The 18572-nt window shown below is 31.9% G+C and overlaps 1 long non-coding RNA gene across 1 annotated transcript in view; it reads left to right on the forward strand.

Moving 5' to 3' along the window:
* The first annotated feature begins 4489 nt into the window (after window positions 1-4489).
* Window positions 4490-18572, forward strand: part of LOC140452024 (uncharacterized) — a 387923-nt gene continuing 373840 nt past the window's right edge. The window contains exon 1 of the long non-coding RNA XR_011952121.1: window positions 4490-4685. This is a non-coding gene — a long non-coding RNA (uncharacterized lncRNA). The remainder of the gene's footprint in view (window positions 4686-18572) is intronic.

Below are 18572 nucleotides of genomic sequence, written 5' to 3' on the forward strand. Positions count from 1 at the left end.
AATTGTCAATTGCCGACTTGATCCAGTTAGATTGTGTGATCTTGAACATAAAACGCACAGACATGTGACAGGCTCTATGCTGCCGCACTAAACTAATTTTCTAAAAGTGTTCTAACATTTAGTCCTATATAATTTGCATTTTTAAAATCATACTCAAATTCCTCGTAGTTCAGTTGATAATGCTTTTCAAAACCAGCGAATTCTACAACTACACTCGAATGATGTATATTATTATTAAATACTGAATCAGGTGGAATAAATACAACAACATTATTTAAACTTGTAGATATGTACTAAGTCTAGAAAAACATTACGACTATAGGGTAAATTATTAATTTGAACCATTGTAACGTTATAAACGTCACATCTCTATTAATTTATATTTTAATAATTATTTCATTTTAATTTCTTTATTAATTTATTAATTTCTTTATCTTCAGTTTAATTTTTACTATTTTTTTATTTATAAAAATAGTTGGCGCCCCTGTTTTTCTCTTCTTCCTCTGTCTTTATTTTCTCTCTTTCTGTCCCATAGAATAATAGAATAAATATTTGCCCTCTCACTTTTGTTCGGCAGACTATTCTGTTCTGTGTTGACTGACAAGCTAGTTTCATGATATCTATACCAACATTCTATGACATCTGTGCTAACTTCATTCAGTCTCCCACTTTCTGTCAAAACAACTTTTCTGTAGTGGGATTATTTTTTGCCTCTTTTTGAAATTTATAAAAGAAGGCAAAAATTATTATAAGACTTATTTTTATGGTCTACAAATTCTCTTGGGTTTATGGACATATCAAAACCTTATTGGTTTACTGGACAGTTTATTTTTATTGGACATTTCATTGGATTTATTGAATTTATTGGTTTATTGGACACCAAAACTTAGTCAGGACATACAGCCACGTGTGACTGCAGCTCTCCAGAAGCCACAACTTCTAATTGGAGGATCCAACAGCTAGAACACACAAGCCGCCCATCGAAGCAATAAGTAACACTTATAACTGTTAAGCTTTGGCAGGGTTAATTATTGTTTTTTTTATTGATTTAAATAAACATGATTGGTTAAAATTTGTCTTATTTGCTATCAACTGAGAACTCAGGTTCAATCCCTAGTTTAAGACAAGACGAACTCACCCTTGAGATACTGAGCTAGGCAAGGTATAGACGATAAGCTCCCATGATTGATTGAGATATTATTTTTACAATAGTATTCCAATTCTCTTTGGTAGTCTTATCGTTACACCATGTTAAAATAACCAAAAGAATTTGCCAAGTACATTGAAACATACTTCAAAGAATGAACAGACCACAGGTCTAAAATAAAAAGAAGAACTAACATTTAATTTATCTTGGGCTTGTGGAGATTCTCGGAATCATATTTTCCAGAATTTTTTTTTTTTTAGGATGTAGCTCCGCAACACCATACAGATTTGGTATATAACATTTTAAACCAAGAATTTCCCGAATACAGAACTGGTAGTAGAAGAAATCGTTGAATCCTACAATAAAGCCAGATCTAACAACGTTGGAATTTTACTGTTAGAAAATTTAAAAAGTGTTATTGGTATATATTTCTTTTATCGACTTCAAAACGACCTTTGACTGAGTTATCCGCGACAAACTGATGTGTGTGTGTTGCAACAGGTGGGAACTTATGATCAAGATCTAAGTATTATTAGCAATTTGTATTGGCTTTAATGTGCAAAGATACGAATTTAACAGAACACCACGGAAGCAGTAGAAATATGACGTGTAATGAGGAAGTGGTGTATTCGTTCGCCTCTACTTTTTCATATTTACTTCGAATTTATCTTTAAAGAAGCCTTAATTAACGACAAAAATTTTAGATATGCAGATGACACAGTAATGATTGCTTCCAATGAAAAAGGGTTGCAATGACATATAAACAGGGTGACCGAAGGTGATGTGATGAATATGGGCTAAAACTTAATACTTTTAAGACAAAACTAATGGTTGTCAGCAAAACGCAGTTACAACCAATAAAAATCAGTCATTTGGCGTAAACGTTAACAATACCTGGGATATAAGTGGAGACATAAGAATAGGCTTCGAAAAAGCCAGAGTCGCATTTTATAAACTTAAGAAAATTCTTACCAATAGAGATATTAATACATATTGTATAGATTACAAGGATCATCATCATCATCCAGCCCTTATTTATCACGTCCACTGCTGGACATAGGCCTCCCTTAAACTCCTCCATTCTTTGCGATTTTGTGCTCTTTGCACCAACGTGTCGGTGGTCTTCCTCTACTACGTTTTTCTGCTCTTGGCCGCTACTGTCTAATTTTGCTCGTCCATCGTGAGTCATGCATTCTCGCTACATGGCCTGCCCAATTCCATTTTAGTTCCGCTATGCGTTCCACAACACCAGCAATACTCGTCCTTATTCGCAGATCTTCGTTTCTTATTCGGTCCCGCAACGTCACTCCCAGCATAGACCGTTCCATTCGTCTCTGTTCCACTCTCAATTTCAAAGCCGTAGTCTTGGTTAGAGTCATAGTTTCCGCCCCATAGGTCATGACCGGTAATACGCATTGGTCAAATAATTTTCTTTTGAGGCTAATTGGTATGTTGGCCCTAAGTGTATCTCGCAGTTTTCCAAAGGCTGTCCACGTTAAAGTAATTGGTGTTTGGATTTCGCATGTTTAATTATCCCTGCTGAATCTTATTTTGTGACCCAAATACGTATATTTCTCCACCAGTTTTACCACTTTGTTTTGAATAGTTAAATGGTTATTGGGGAGCATATTTGTCATAAACTTAGTTTTGGTCAAGTTCATTCTGAAGCCCACCTTCGAACATGCAAAGTCCAATTCATTTAACATATCTGTGCTTTCTCCTAAATTATCTGTGATAAGGAGAATGTCATCTGCAAAAAGGAGATGGTTTTTCGCCTTCTATTGTTACTCCTCTGTGGTCCCTTGACCATCTTAAAGGCATACTCTAATGCCGTTATGAATAATTTCGGTGACAATGTATCTACTTGCCTTATCCCACATTTTATTTCTATTGGTCGGGTTTTATCATGATGTGAACAGCCATAGTGGTATTTTTGTAAATATTGTAAATAAGTTCACTATACCTATGGTCAATCCTGCTGTCATTCATTTCTTCTATAAGGCTGTCTATTTCGATCGTGTCGAACGCTTTATGAAAATCTATCTTACAAGGATACTAATGAAAAAATTGGAGGCTTTTGAGATGTTATACATATCTCTAGGTTGATCAAATAAGAAGTAAAATAGTTTTACACCGGATGAAAAAGACAACAGCAATAACGAAAACAATATAAATTCTAAATTAACAATATTTCGGTCATGTAATAAGACATCCAGAGAAAAGTAACCTTCTACACCTCATATATAGAGGGCAAGATCGCCGATAAGCGGTAAAGGCCGAAAAAGAACATACTGGCTCCGAAATCTCTAAAGGAGCTATCAAGAAATATTCTCTAGTCTGTTTGGAGTTGCTGGAAACAAAAATAATATTATTTTACCAATATGATCATCAACGTTCAATAATTGGACAGGACATTGAAAGAAGAAGAAGAACTTCAGAAAACGAAGCCTACCGTTTGACAACGGATAATAACAGCATTTTTCGAAATAAACCCAGAAATACTAAAAAATTCGTGGAAAACGTTGAGCAAAGATTTATAAAACTTAATGTAATTAAACCGGTTATAATTTGAAAACTTAATGAAATAAAACTCATTTTTAATTTATCTCATCGACACTTTCAACAGATTTTTTTCATTAATTTAAACGCGGAACAAAAAATGCATGCTGCAAAGAAAATTGAATTACCATAAAAATGATGCGCTACTTGAACCACATTCTTAAAGGGGCGTCTTGTAAAATGCTGTTTCAGTGAAGTTATTTTTTCAGCTGAACTGTTTCAATTGGGCCACCTTGTATATACATAAATATACATGTATATATATATATATATATATATATATATATATATATATATATATATATATATATATTTGTATATAATATATTTGTTTGTGTAATGTTGATTTAATTTTGTTAATATTTTTGGAGTATGAATGGTGAATGCGCGTGCCAGTTTGAACGGGCGTGTAGTGTAATGAAACTGTAACCGAGACTTATAACTTTGTTTTCCGTGTGGCCGATCCTTGTGATCTGGACTGAGAATACAACACAGCGTTGTATGCTTTGATGAAATTGCATTCCTGTGCAGATTTCCGTGAGGGAGCATCCCTCAGGCTCTGGGGTAGCTCTGCAAGAGCAACAGTTACTTCACTCCTCGTCGCATTTGTTTCAGCGTTTGGGGGCGTGGTGAAACGCCGCTCCCACAGGCTCGTTGCCGGATTCGGCGGCGGTCGAAACCGTTCGAAAGCCGGCGGCACGCGGTCGCTAGCGGCACGAGGACTCCGTGGTCGGTCTTCCACTTCCAGTTTATGACCAGTTTCTTTCTTGTGGTAAACGGAGCAGGACTTCGCGCTGCCTCCGCGGAAGCTCCGACAACGTGACTACGAGATCGTACGTCCGCTCCATCATCGCGGCGGCTGAATTCAGGCACGCTTCTTCTTGCCTTTTATAAGCTAACGTGAATCGTTGTCGTCCGTGACTCGATTAATACCCGTTTTATTTCACCGAGAGGATCTCTCCAAAAAACAAATCCATAGGTAGGAATTACATCCCAACTTAACAACTTTCAAAAACTTCCGGAAACTTTCGAAAGTTTTTTCAAGTTTTTCAACTACCAGAAACAATATTATTATGGTTGCTGGAAGAGCGAGAGATGTAAATATATTCCATTACAATTCAATTTAAACTTGATGATACTTTAAAAGTTTTGCTAGCTTTTCGCGCTAAAAATGTTGTATTAACATTTGTAACATCTTGATAACTTTTGAAACATGATTCTGCTAATGAAAGTGTTTGTATAGAAATAAGTCACCCTAAAACTCAACTCTTCATCCCCATCAAGACGGTAACACAATTTACACGTTATTTAAGATAGGGTAAAAAACATTATCTTTTATTCATTAGGTACTACAATCGACCATTTTTTATGTTTTTACCTTTCATTGGATGTGGGGAAATATTTTCATAGACCGCATCTAATGTATTATTTTGTTTATTTTATAAATTAGATTATTTTGATTGTTCTGGACTATTTATTACGAAATACGTTTTTTAACAATTAAAGAATAAGTAGAAAGAATTTGTACAACTAGCAGCAATATTCTCAAATTCATAATATTGCTTCTAGTTGTACAAATTCTTAATAGTAATTGCCTTATTAATTAGGAATTTTAAGGAACTTTTTAATTATCATTCCTAAGAAAATAATTTTCAGTAAAACATCAAAAATCTAAAAATTACATACGAATTATTTAATTAATAAAATATAATACGAAACAGAAATTGTTTTGTTGTAAATAAACTTTTTTTTTAAATATTTATTTCGATTTGTGTAGTACTAGTAATGAATTGTTCGAAAACGTCTTTAGGGAAAGTAGTTGGTTGATAATAATCTTTTTATTTTTTGTTGACAAACTGAACTTTTCTCACATATATTGTTTAACGCAATGAAACTAGGGTTTTAAAATAAACTATCAATCTTAGTTACTTTAAAAATACACTTGCTCCAACTTACTCATATAAAAATTTTATTACATATTTAAAGTGTACAATTTTTAAATTGGTTTTGTTCATATTTTGTAGTGTTATTGCGATAAGTATATTTCAGGTGATCTCCTGTGATTATATAATATGAGTCTCAATCGGAAAAGTAATAATCGCATGCTTGTTATTTGTAAATATTATAATTCAAACATATGCAATTGTATTTGGTTTAGACACTCATTTTTCTCTAAATATTAACATAACATAACATTTAATTTCATACATAATACAAAATGTGTTATTCAAGGTGTTTTCAAAGTAGTGTGAACTATTTTTGTGAGCGATGCATTATTCAGTGTTAAGACTAAAACATAAACATAATATGTGATCGAAGATTAAATTAACAAATCGAAATTAAGAATTTATTATACAACAAAACCGCTTAGGAATATTTTTTTCAAGTTTGAGGAACAATATTTAAGAAATTTTAATAAATGATTCTCTGGTATCAACCACACTTTAGAAACAAAAATATCCAGTGGCGCCCTATCGGAGTTTGTGCTCAGGTATTTCCTCTTATCTTTTCACATTTTATAAATTTTATGTTTAAGTTTTGATATAAAAACAACAATATTTTATTATTACTTCTCCAAAATGACCTTTGAGTTTTAAGAAAATGTAGAAGAAATAGGAAAGTTTGTAAACAATTTTAAGTGGTCAAAAAATTGTTAAAAACAAGATTGGACTTTCTAGTATTTATAATAAATCACGATTTTTAGATTTTAACGAAATAAAGTTTTTTTATATATAAATAACGACATTAACTAGACTATACATCTTCTTCTCTTCTTCTTCTAATGGCGCTACAACCCTTTGTAAGTCTTGGCCTGCTTAACAATGTTCTTCCATTCTGCCCTGTCAGATACTTTCCTTCTCCACTGCTTAATGTTCATGGTTTTAAGATCCCTCTCTACGTCGTCTATCCATCTTTTACGGGGCCTTCCTCTTGTTCTGTTTCCCTGGGGCTTCCATCTCTGGATTACTTTTACAGCTCGATTATCTTGCATTCTTTCTAGGTAACCAAGCCAGTTTAGTCTTTGTGACTTTTCAAATCTGACAATATCTGCGCTCTGAATTAGTTCATCCAGCTCGTGGTTCATTTTAATTCTCCACGAACCATCGCTGCATTGGGTTGGTCCAAATATCTTCCTTAGTATTTTCCGCTCAAATATTCTCAGTTGATTTTCATTGGTGGTTGAGAGGGTCCACGTTTCACGTTAATATGTTACCACTGGTCTAATTACTGTTTTGTAGATTCTCAGCGTAGACTCACGATTCAGTAACTTACTTTTCATTAAGTCTTTGTATGCATAAAAGCACTTATTACCGCTAAGAATCCGTGCTTCTATTTCTTGACTGATGTCATTTATTATTGAGTCTAGGTAGGGAAAAGTGGAGGCATATTTTTTGTAGGTATGGTTGTCTACCTTCAGATTCTCATGTTCATTCGATTTTGTGCACTCCATATATTTTGTTTTGCTTTCATTTATATATAGACCAAACGTAGCAGCTTCTCATTTCAGTTTTATAACTTTTTAGCTTAATACCCTTTTGTTGCGGCTTATTATGGCAACATCATCCGCATATGCGCATATTTGCATTGATCTTGTATTAATACAGCCGTTTATATCCAGTTTTCTAACAACAGCTTCTAAAGTTAGATTAAAAAGTGTTGTTGATAAGGCATCACCTTGTCTAACTCCATTTTTTATATCAAAGGCCTGCGTCATATCTCCATCTATTCTCACCATAGCTTTGGAACCCTCCAGAGTCATTCGTATAAGTTTAACTAACTTTTTGGGTAAACTAGACTATACATACTATAAATATAATATAAACATAATAAATATGTTTAAAGTCACACATACTTGGACAGACACAGGTAATTAGTTTTATTAGGTGATCATGAAAATTAACTAAATATATAATTAAGTAGCTATATAAAATAAACTACAAATAAAAATTATTTTTATAAATGTTTATTAATATTTTTCTGAAGCTATTGTGTCTTGGTATCTTATGGAATATATTAATTTTGTTGGAAATAAGTCACAATTTTATTTTAAAATTAAGTTTATATGACGTTTCAATTTTCATTTTGGAAATCGTTCTCAAAACAGAAAGCATTAATAAATTAAATAAATTTTGTTTTTATTGCTTGGTAGAAAGTTCTTCTATTTTAATTTTATCTGACTCATTCATATTGACAATTTAGACGTATATTATAAATTTTAAAGTAAATGACTTATATTGTCAATATTTTTAAGTTGCGTTCGTGGGACGACTTTATTGCAAGATATTTCATTTAATTACATGAAATGAAATTTTTTAAAAATATCCAGCTGAACAATTATAGCATGTGATTTGTCTTTAAAAAAAAAAGCAACATGCAATGACGTAAAATTCTCTTCACTCTTCTTAGTGATCCCATAGTAAATTATAAAAAAAAAACAGGAAAAAAACCTCATGATACTATCTCGACATGGTAAGTATTTCCTCTTACATTTAGTTTACTCTCAATATTACCACTAAACTCTGATTTTGTAGTGTATGGTATTTTAAAATATAAATTAATGATATATTATCTATCTATCTAAGTTACTACTACTATCTTACTATATGTTGACTTACGAATACTGTTATTTTATTTCTATTGACTTTCTCTTTTATTATGGATAAACAGATCCTGCTGCAATATACCAAGGAATTGGTAACGCAATTGGTTTCATTTAACATAATTAGAGCCACTTCTTTTATTTATATATTTTTACAATCTGTTTTTTTCAAAACTATACTTGAATTTTTGTATTGAACTCTATGTTCATTTTTCCATGCAGTTTACATATTTGTGATTTATCAAATTCTCTATTTTTATTATAAGATTGATCTTCCCTTATTATAACATTTAATAGTCTTCTTTCACCTAAATAAAAATGTTTGCATTCACAAAGTATCTTATAAACACAATTCTTTTTCATTTCTTGTTCATCGTTAGGTTTGGTTTTAGACAAAATACATCTCAATGTGTTTGTTGTTTTGAATGTTGTTGAAATGTTGAATTTATTTCCTATCATTTTAACATTTTCTGATAATCCTTTTATGTATTAGAAATCAAATCACGATATTAATATTAAAAACAGAATTATAAATCCTTATACCATAGAGCCAAAACTACTTATTCTAACGAAAATTTGTTCTTAGAAGAGAAATATTTGTTAACTTGTATCTGTTTTATTAAAAATGATTTTCCTTTATCGTTTATAAATAAAGAATTTCAAGAATAAACCAAATAGAACAGAATAACTTAGAACAAAATCCTTTAACATTCACAAGAAATAATACGAGGAAAATAACAACATCACTCATAAAAGGATTAGCGGAAAAACTTAAAACGATAGGAAATAAAGACAACATTTCAATACAATTTAAAAAACAAACGCATTGAGATCTATTTCATCTAAAACGAAACCTAACAATGAACAAAAAGGAACAAAAAACTATATTAATAAATTACCTCGTGAATCCCAACATTTTTATTTAGGTGAAACATCAAGATCATTAAGTGTTAGAATCAGTGATAGTCAATCTTATAGAAAATATAAAATAGAAGAATAGAATAGAATATAATAAAATAGAAAATTTGATAGATCTTAAATATATAAACACGCATGGTAAAATGAACATAGAGGCCTATAGAAAAATTAAAGTATAGTCTCGAAAGAAAGAAATAGATATTAAAAGGGGAAAAATGAAAGAAGCGGCTAAATAAAACCAATTACGTGACAAATTCCTCGGCATAATAAAGTAGGATCTGGTTACCTATTATATTAAAATAAGAAGTCAATAGAAAGAAAATACAAATATTATTAAGTCAATAAAATATCGAGGATACATCATTTACATTTTAAAACGGACGTGTACGAACTCATCACTATATAGCCCCCCATAAAATTATTAAACCCTCAGAGATATAGTAAACTGATCACCAGCATCCTTTGGAGATTGGTAAACTCATCACTGCAGATAGGTAAACTCATCACCGGGATTTTTGCCTGGTTTCTAATGCGAAAGATTGCCTCTTACCTGTTACACTTTTTGTTTATGTGATAATTTAATAAATTCAGAAATTATTTTAAGCAAGTTGCTTTAAAATTTAACTGAGATATTAATATGTCTCACAGTGTGGCCTATTAGGCGTATCTGCCAATCTAAATGCTTTTGAGATCTAAAAATTTAATTGCATAGGATTTCGATAGTGAACTTTAAAATGAAAATATTTGTCAACATGTGCTATTTTTGTTTATATCGGAAGTAGTCCCCAACTTCGTTATATGATTTTCATTGCATTTTTATATTTCTCATTGAATTCTCGAGATAATTTGTTGAGCATACATTCGGTCTAAGTCTTACCGTTTTGGCGTTATTTGACTATCTTGGAAATAATAGACGATTTTGGACAGTTAGTAAATATAAAATATCTAAAAAAATAGGAAAAGCTAAAACCTTGAGTGTGCTATTAGTGCATAGAAGTCGAAGGAAACTTAATTTTCTACACTTAATTACGCTGATTTTTTTCTGTTAGATCAGGATGATGCGCGAAAACCAGTGCGAAACAACCAAACAAAAACGCTATAAAATTTCTACTCACCAGTTTTATGACATTTAGTCTTACACCCTTTCGTCGCACAAGTCCACAAAAGCAATTCGTCATGTTGTGATAACAATACCAATGTTTTATCTTTTCTACTTTTTGTAAAAATAAAGTTTTATCTTTAATTTTTTTGTGAAAAGACCGATTTGTGAAAACCGGTTTGTATAGACATTTTTAGTTATTATTCCTCAGTCTAATTATATTCAGTGTAAGAAAATGCCTCGAGTTCAAAGACATTAAAATTACCACCATTTTAGCGATTGTAACAGGGATAGAATTATTGCGTATAGAGATATGGGTTTGTCGTATTGCAAAATTGACCATCGTGTTCGGCAATGACGGTTATGCGTGTTTGCCGTGTGTGGACAAATGAAGATAAGAGGAACACGAAGAAGACCAACTGGTCAACCGAGGCGTACCACAGAACGTCAAGATAGGCGCTTGAGATTACTGGCTCTGCGAGACCGTTTTGCTACTATGCGTTAAATTGCTGACCAATGGTTTAGAGTAGTAGGTTCGGACACTATACCGTCGCATTCGAGTCTTTGGATTGCTTTCATTTCGCCCACGACTAGTGCTTCCTTTGACTGCGGACCACTGTCATCAACATTTGAATTGGTACAGAGAACGGCAGCATTTGGTGGCAGCATGGCGTAATGTAGCATTCAGCGATGAATCACGAATGTTTAGAATTGTATGATGGTCGTAGGATGGTAAAACGCCGCCGTGGAGAGCGACGAGATAACAGGTTTGCTATTGAGAGGCATGTACAAGGACATTTGGAGTAATGGTTTGGGGGCTATTGCCTATGATAGCCGATCACCACTTGTGTTTATTTGAGGCGATATGACACATGCACGTTATGTTGATGACTTCTTACAAACCACTTTACTGCCTTAATTAGACAGTCCTTTTTAGCAAGGCAAAGCGAGTCCCCATATTGCTCGTCAAACTATGGACTTTCTCCAAAAAGCTAGTGTTAATGTTTTACCGTGCCGCCCCGTGCTCCGGATTTAAATCCTATCGAACATGTATGGAATATGATGGGAAGGAGACTGTTTACTTTATACCATCCTTCACAGACTCTGAAACAGTTAATACATAAAGTTCAAGTTGCTTGGAACAAGGTGCCACAAGCAGACATCGATCATGTCATTTTGTCAATGCCTAGAAGTATATATGAGTGTATTCAGCTACGGGGTCGCCAAACACATTATTATTTTTTTTTGATCACTTGTTAATAAAAATTCTTGACAACGTTATCGTTTCATTCTTGATGTAAATCTACCATTCTGCTAAAAAATTAAGTTCACGAAATTATTCCTCCTGGGTGTATAATTTCTAATGTCACTGAGTATATTTGGCCAATATAGGAAGCATCACAATCAGAGCAAGACAATATGTAAACTTCACTGCGGTTCATATAGTAGATAAAATCTTAATCTTTGGTACTAGTTAATAAATTTTTACGAGTGTTCCCAACTTTAAATGAATTGTGTGTGTTGTCAGGATAACTCAATACCAGACCTGTAAGTAGGAGAAATATATTGGTTGGTAATAAATGCTAATTGCTGAAGTAATTTGGATTTTTTTTCTGATAAATTTATCAATAATATGGTGATCATACTCATTGTTAACAGCTATTTGTCTAATAATTTAATTTTTTGTTGTATTCATCAGTGGATAATAGATGTTATGTAATCAGGAATAAAATTTCTAAAAGATGATAATTTATGGAATAGACGGTGATTAGAAGCAGAGTGTATGACATGGTCAGTTTGGTTGGGTTTGCGATAGATACCAAGGTTAAAGTGGTCATTAAGTCTGGTAATAGATAGATCTAGAAAATTTATGGCATTTGGAGATTCAAGGTCAACTGCAAATTTTGGAATGAATTTGACTGATTTTAAGAAGTAGGTGATAAGCTGAGTCATGATTAACTAAACTGAAAACTAAGCAGTCATCTACATATCGAAAACAATGTAAAATTTCAGGATTTTCATAACGTCACTGGATTCTAAGTGATCAATAAAGACATCAGCTAGAAGGGAGGATGAGTAACTACCTATTGCTAGACCATCAGGTTGTTTGTAAAATGATTTATTGAATAAAAAGAAGTCGTGAGATAGACATAATTTGAGAATATATACTAGATGTGAAATGGTGAAATGATGTGGGATTGAATGGATTTACTGACTAAGAGTATTTTTACCAGACCTATTGTTTCATGTTTGGGCAATGAAGTAAATAGGTTGCTCACATCAAAATAATGCATAGTGATATCAGGATTTAGATTATTGAGTTTAAATTTATCAACCAATTGCTAACAGTTTTAAACCGAGAATTGTGGGTTGGAGTTAATTAAATTTTTAATAGTTTAAAGTATGAATCTAGATAAAATAGACACATAAGTATTAATTTTAATCAAATGTTGATGAAGTTGATGGTTGATAAAAGATTTTTATGTAATATAACGTTTTAGACTTAGTTCGACAAATTTTGGCCTATGCAACAATCTATTGAGAATGTCATAAACATAACATCATAGATTAACACTACATGACACAAGAACAGTTTAAAATTAAAAAAAAAACGGCGAAGCTACATATTGGTTGGCATCAGGAGAGAGAATGGCTCCTGATCTTAATGGAAATTTTAAGGTAACATGTGACATATGACAATTTGGATGGGCAGTCACAATCATTGTGATGTGATCTGCACATTTCCAAATTCTGTGAAACTAAGCATTGACCAAAGGTCCAACTGATACAACTATAGGAAATCAACTGATGAAATTATATAGATTACTTTAAGTAGATTGCATAATCCAGATCTCACACTCAAACCTGTTTGTAATAATTAGGGTGTTAGTTTGAGGGCAACTGAAGTGGACGTAGAGTATGAATGCAAGAAATATACTAAATAATCTAGTAGATAGTGGGTGGTTGACTACAATAAAAGGGTCTACCAAGCACTATCAATCCTGTAGAAAAGAAGACATTCAACTATGAAATTGAAATACTAAGAATTAAAAATCAAAATTGAAAGCAGTGTGTACAAATCAAGTATAATCTAAATAGTTCAGTTAAACCCATAGTCAATGGGAGAACCATAAAATTAAAATGTCAAAGCATTACTCAAGAACAACTGACCAACAGTGAGAGATGTTGAAATATACAACTGTGGAGATGGTATATCTAAATTACGCAGAGATATGGAGAGTATAATCAACTCCAACTATAGATCATTTGAACCTGACCAAGCTAGTTTTGTAAATTGTTGAAGAATAAAATAGTAATGATAATTAAAATATGACATTAATAAATTCTTAATGAATATACTCAGTGCAGGAACAGTGCAGAGAACGACCCGTAAATCTTGTTTTATTGGACGTGACGGTACTAGATGGAAAAAATACTTTGATCAACGTAAAAACGTACGAACCCATGCTGACAATTAAGTAACCCAATTGCTAGGAGTAAAAGGTGAGGATATGCATAAAAAACGGCAATGGAAATATAGAGCTTGCTTTTCACAAATAAGATGTTAGAAAAAATAGTATTCTACATATATATCGAATTAAAACAATATTCTGAATTCAATAGGCCAGCACGGCTAACAGATATATATGAACTGAAAGCCTTATACGGATTACTCACATTGATGGTAAAAACAGGCAAAATCATCAAAATGCTTCGAACCTTTTTAAAACTGACGGTATGAGTACAGAGATGTTTCGGTTAATCATGTCTACGGAAAGATTCAAACTCTTACTTCAGAACTTAATGGGCATTTAGAGTTCGGTGCGGATTTAGAGTATTCAGGGTGTCCCATAATTAATTGGACATTTTTTTATATTATTTTTAGGGATATATTGAAAACTTAATGACCGATTTAAGTAAAATTTGGTATCTTGCTATTATTTAGTTTGCCTAATATGAAAATTATATTAGTTTATTAGTTTTACCATTGACACTAGGTGGTGCCACCTACTATAACATTGGTTCATTAATGTGGCCATAATTTTTTTGTCCACCCTGTATAAACATTCTAGGAAAAAAACATTAAATAACATTCAATTCTACACAAAAAAGGTATTTCTGTTTCTAATCAAAAAAGTACAGCGTTTTCGAAATAAACGTATTTTTTAGAGACATGCATAAAATGAAAACATTTTACAAAAACTTACGTAAATTCAAACATTATTCAAAAGGTCTTAAATACCAATGAATATTAAAAGTATTATTAGAAGATAATTTTTGTAAACAAAATGCATACAGATTGAACCAATTTAAAACGGAACATACAATTTAATATATGTCTGTTTGAACTGCAATTGAAATAGTGGACCAATATAAAACTTGGACAAAAATAAATCCATACCCGGTGATAGACAGTGTATAAAATATCGTTCAACTATCTGTCTCCTTTAAACTAAAGAGGAGCTTGCCTAATAGTCGGAGAGATAGAGCCGAAATTTTGAACTGATCAGTAATATGACATTTCTCTATTGGAATATATTCATTGTAACTGGGTTAAGACCTTGCCTTACAGGCGGACGCCCCTCGTGGTACAGGGGGTGGCTATACAGGGATGAAGTTGTCATTTTTTTCGGAAAAATTAACGATCGATAATATAGCTGAACATTTGCCCAGAGTAAGTTATACCATGATTTGTTTTCCAAAAATATTCAAACGATTTTTCCGATAAGAAAAAAAAATTTAGAAAAACTTTAAAAATTTCGTCATTTTTCTCACTCTCATTGATTTCATCACATTCATCATCTTCGTCACTTTCACTTTCAATAATATCACATTCATTATCTGCTTCATTTTCAATCACTACTTCTCGAACTGATTCTGGCATCTGAGGTCCACTAAATCATTTGAATTTATTTGTTTCATCTTCAAACTCCCAACCATGTTCTTCAACAATCAATTCTGTTGGTACTTTTTTATGAGCATTTGTCCAAATATTTGAAATATAATGAGCTCGCATTAGATGTTGGTGTAATTCATCTTGACATGGTGGTAAGCTCGAAGCATCGAAATTTTTTAGTTTTTTTTTTAAGGCTCGTTCACATCATGCAACTTATACTGCCGGTTAAATAGTAAAACTCTGACATCGTTTACTTTTCTTTTTGGAATTGTTCTCGTCAGTCCTGTTCCATATAAGTGACATATGAAAGTTTCTAAGGTTTCAAAAACTGCATTACAATCGAAGTCAGTTTCACCAAGTTGAATAAAAGCATCTTGATACTTATTACACTTAGCGCATGCGTCTAGAATTACTGATCTAAATGAACGCGCATCATTATTATTTTAATATTTTAAAATAATAATGATGCAAAATTAATGTCCAAACAGAATTTGTAAAATTATAATTAACTAATGAAAAAAAATTCAATCAATTTGAAAGTTAAAAAAAATATTGAAAATATCTACAAAGTAAATTTCAAAACTTAAAAAATTGATAATTCCACTATTAAATTGATTTGTATTAATAATTATTTGTAAAATGTTAAAGGAATTCTACAAATTGAATTTTACCTATTGATAAATAGAAATAATATATTTTGTAATTGATTATTAATGTAATAATAAATCAAATTTTTCTTATATCTGAACAATCATTATTTATGCAATATAAATTTAAAAACCTTTTTATTGTAATAGAAAATAAGTAAAATTACTATTTGTTATACCAAAAATATTTAATAGTTAACATTATAAAATTACTTTAATTTAATAAAATATCAAATATCAAACATTTATTCAATTAAAAATTAATTCGTAAAATATTTATATTTAAGACAAAAAAGGGGTTTGTAAAGTAAATATGACTTTAGTTTGAAAAAAAAAACATTATCATAATATCATTTTAAAACTACAAAATATTCTATAAAAGATTCAACGATGACGTAGAGTTTTATCAAATGTTTTAGAAAAGTTTTTCTAAATTCTTTTTTCTTATCGGAAAAATCGTTTGAATATTTTTGGAAAACAAATCATGGTATAACTTACAGAAAATCGAAAGGATTTTACAAATTAGATTTTACCTCAAAAAATTACGAAAATTTTCATTTACGGAAATTTTTTTGGAAAATTTTGAGGAAAACTCTACTTGACGCTTTTCAGAATAGTAACAGAAGTGAGCATACAAATTTTCAAATCAATCGGTATAAAAATATCATAATAAAATCAGTTTGAAAATTGTTACCGAGACCTAAAATGTGCAGGCAAGTGGTGCATTTGACCCCGTTTTATGGCTCTCTGTACCAACCCAGCTGTCCGCCCTTTTATATTTAGAGTTTTTAGGGGCTAAATAATGAGCCATGAAAATGGCGGACATATTACTTATCGTTAATTTTTCCCCAAAAAATTGCAACCTCACCCCTGTCCGCCACCCCTTATGTATCCACTCTCGCATCCGCCCTTTGGGATTTCGTCTAGTTATACCAAGATCTTACTCTGGGCAAATGTTCAGCTATATTATCGATCGTTAATTTTTCCGAAAAAAATGACAACTTCATCCCTGTATAGCCACCCCCTGTACCACGAGGGGCGTCCGCCTGTAAGGCAAGGTCTTAACCCAGTTACAATGAATATATTCCAATATAGAAATGTCATATTACTGATCAGTTCAAAATTTCGGCTCTATCTCTTGGACTATAAGGAAGCGATAAGTGGTTTGACAGCATAATAACTGCTTGTTTAGTCTAGTTTTTTCAGTGATTCTAAGCAACCTATTTGGGTGGAGTTTTGACTTGTTCTTGAATGAGTTCCGAATCCAGCAGCCCGCTGAAGTATTGGATTTTTATAATATAATTATTTGACAACCTTTTGTTGGCCAACCACCTAGAGCGGAGTTGAGCCGAAATACATTGATTTCGTATGTTCCGTTTTAAATTCGTTCAATCTGTATGATTGAAACAATTATTTTTATTAAACCTTTTACACAGTAACGAATTTTAAAAAAATCAGAAATTAAATTAAACAATGAAGTAAATATAAAACAATTGACAAAGTAATTAATTCAAAACGAAACGAAAAAAAAATTACAACAAGTGTTCAAAATGTTCACCATTAGATAAACTACATAATCTAAATTTTTTGTGTAAGTTTTGCCATAACTCTTGACGGTTATTTATTTTTTTTATAAATAAGTGACTTTAGGTAGCCCCACAAATGAAAGTCTAGGGGATTTAGTTCCCTAGTAATCCACCTTTGAGGATAAATTTCATCTAGATAATTCTAACTTCTAGGCTATAATGTGGTGGTGCACCATCATGCATGTACCAAGAGTTACGTCTCAAATTTAGAGGTATATTTTCTAAAAGAGTTGGAAATATTTTCTCAAAAAAATTAGAGACGTTACTCCGCCAAGCCTAGTTGGTAATTCGAATGGTCCTACAATACAATCCCCAAATATGCCACGCCAGATATTTCTGGAAAACTCATGTTGAAAATAATGTTTTTGAAATGCATGAGGATTTTTTGTCGCATAAGTATGGCTATTGCGCCAGTTAAACACACCTCTTTTAGTGAATGTGGCTTCATCGGTAAATAAAATTTTATTATAAAACATTGGATCGTCTAAATGCCGCCCTATCATAAACTGATTTGAAAACAGATTTTCTGTCCGTATTATTCTTGACACCGTAGATTTGCTTATACCAGTAGCCGCAGAAACAAGCCTTGTACTAGTTTCTGGATCTTCTGCAACACGCACAACAATTTTATTCTCCATATCTGCATCAATTACTCTCGGTCTTTCAGAATTTTTGTTTTTGGAATGAAATGACCCTGTTTCGTCTAATCTGTCGAACAATGATCTAATAATTTTATGGTTTGGTTGCCTTCTTTTGGGATAAAGTTCGAAATAGCGTTGAGCTGATTTACGAGAACAACCATTTTCCTGGCCATACAAATAGATCATATCGCGCATTTCTACATTAGAAAATTCACTATGGCGTCGCATTTTACCTATAGCTTAAGTGGTTTATAAAAAACTTAATAGCACTTCGACAACTAATAATAAATAAATTCGTAGTTACTTCTTGACGTTGCCAATAAGTTCAAAGCATATTTGTTTTGCAAAAAGTTAAATAGAGACATGCATTATTAACAAAATACGTTTATTTCGAAAACGGTGTACTTTTTTGATGTGAAAGAAGACTAGGTACCTTTTTTGTGTAGAATTGAATGTTAGTTCATGTTTTTGAAGTTAT

Source organism: Diabrotica undecimpunctata, chromosome 10 (assembly GCF_040954645.1).
Source record: "Diabrotica undecimpunctata isolate CICGRU chromosome 10, icDiaUnde3, whole genome shotgun sequence".
NCBI lineage: Eukaryota > Metazoa > Arthropoda > Insecta > Coleoptera > Chrysomelidae > Diabrotica > Diabrotica undecimpunctata.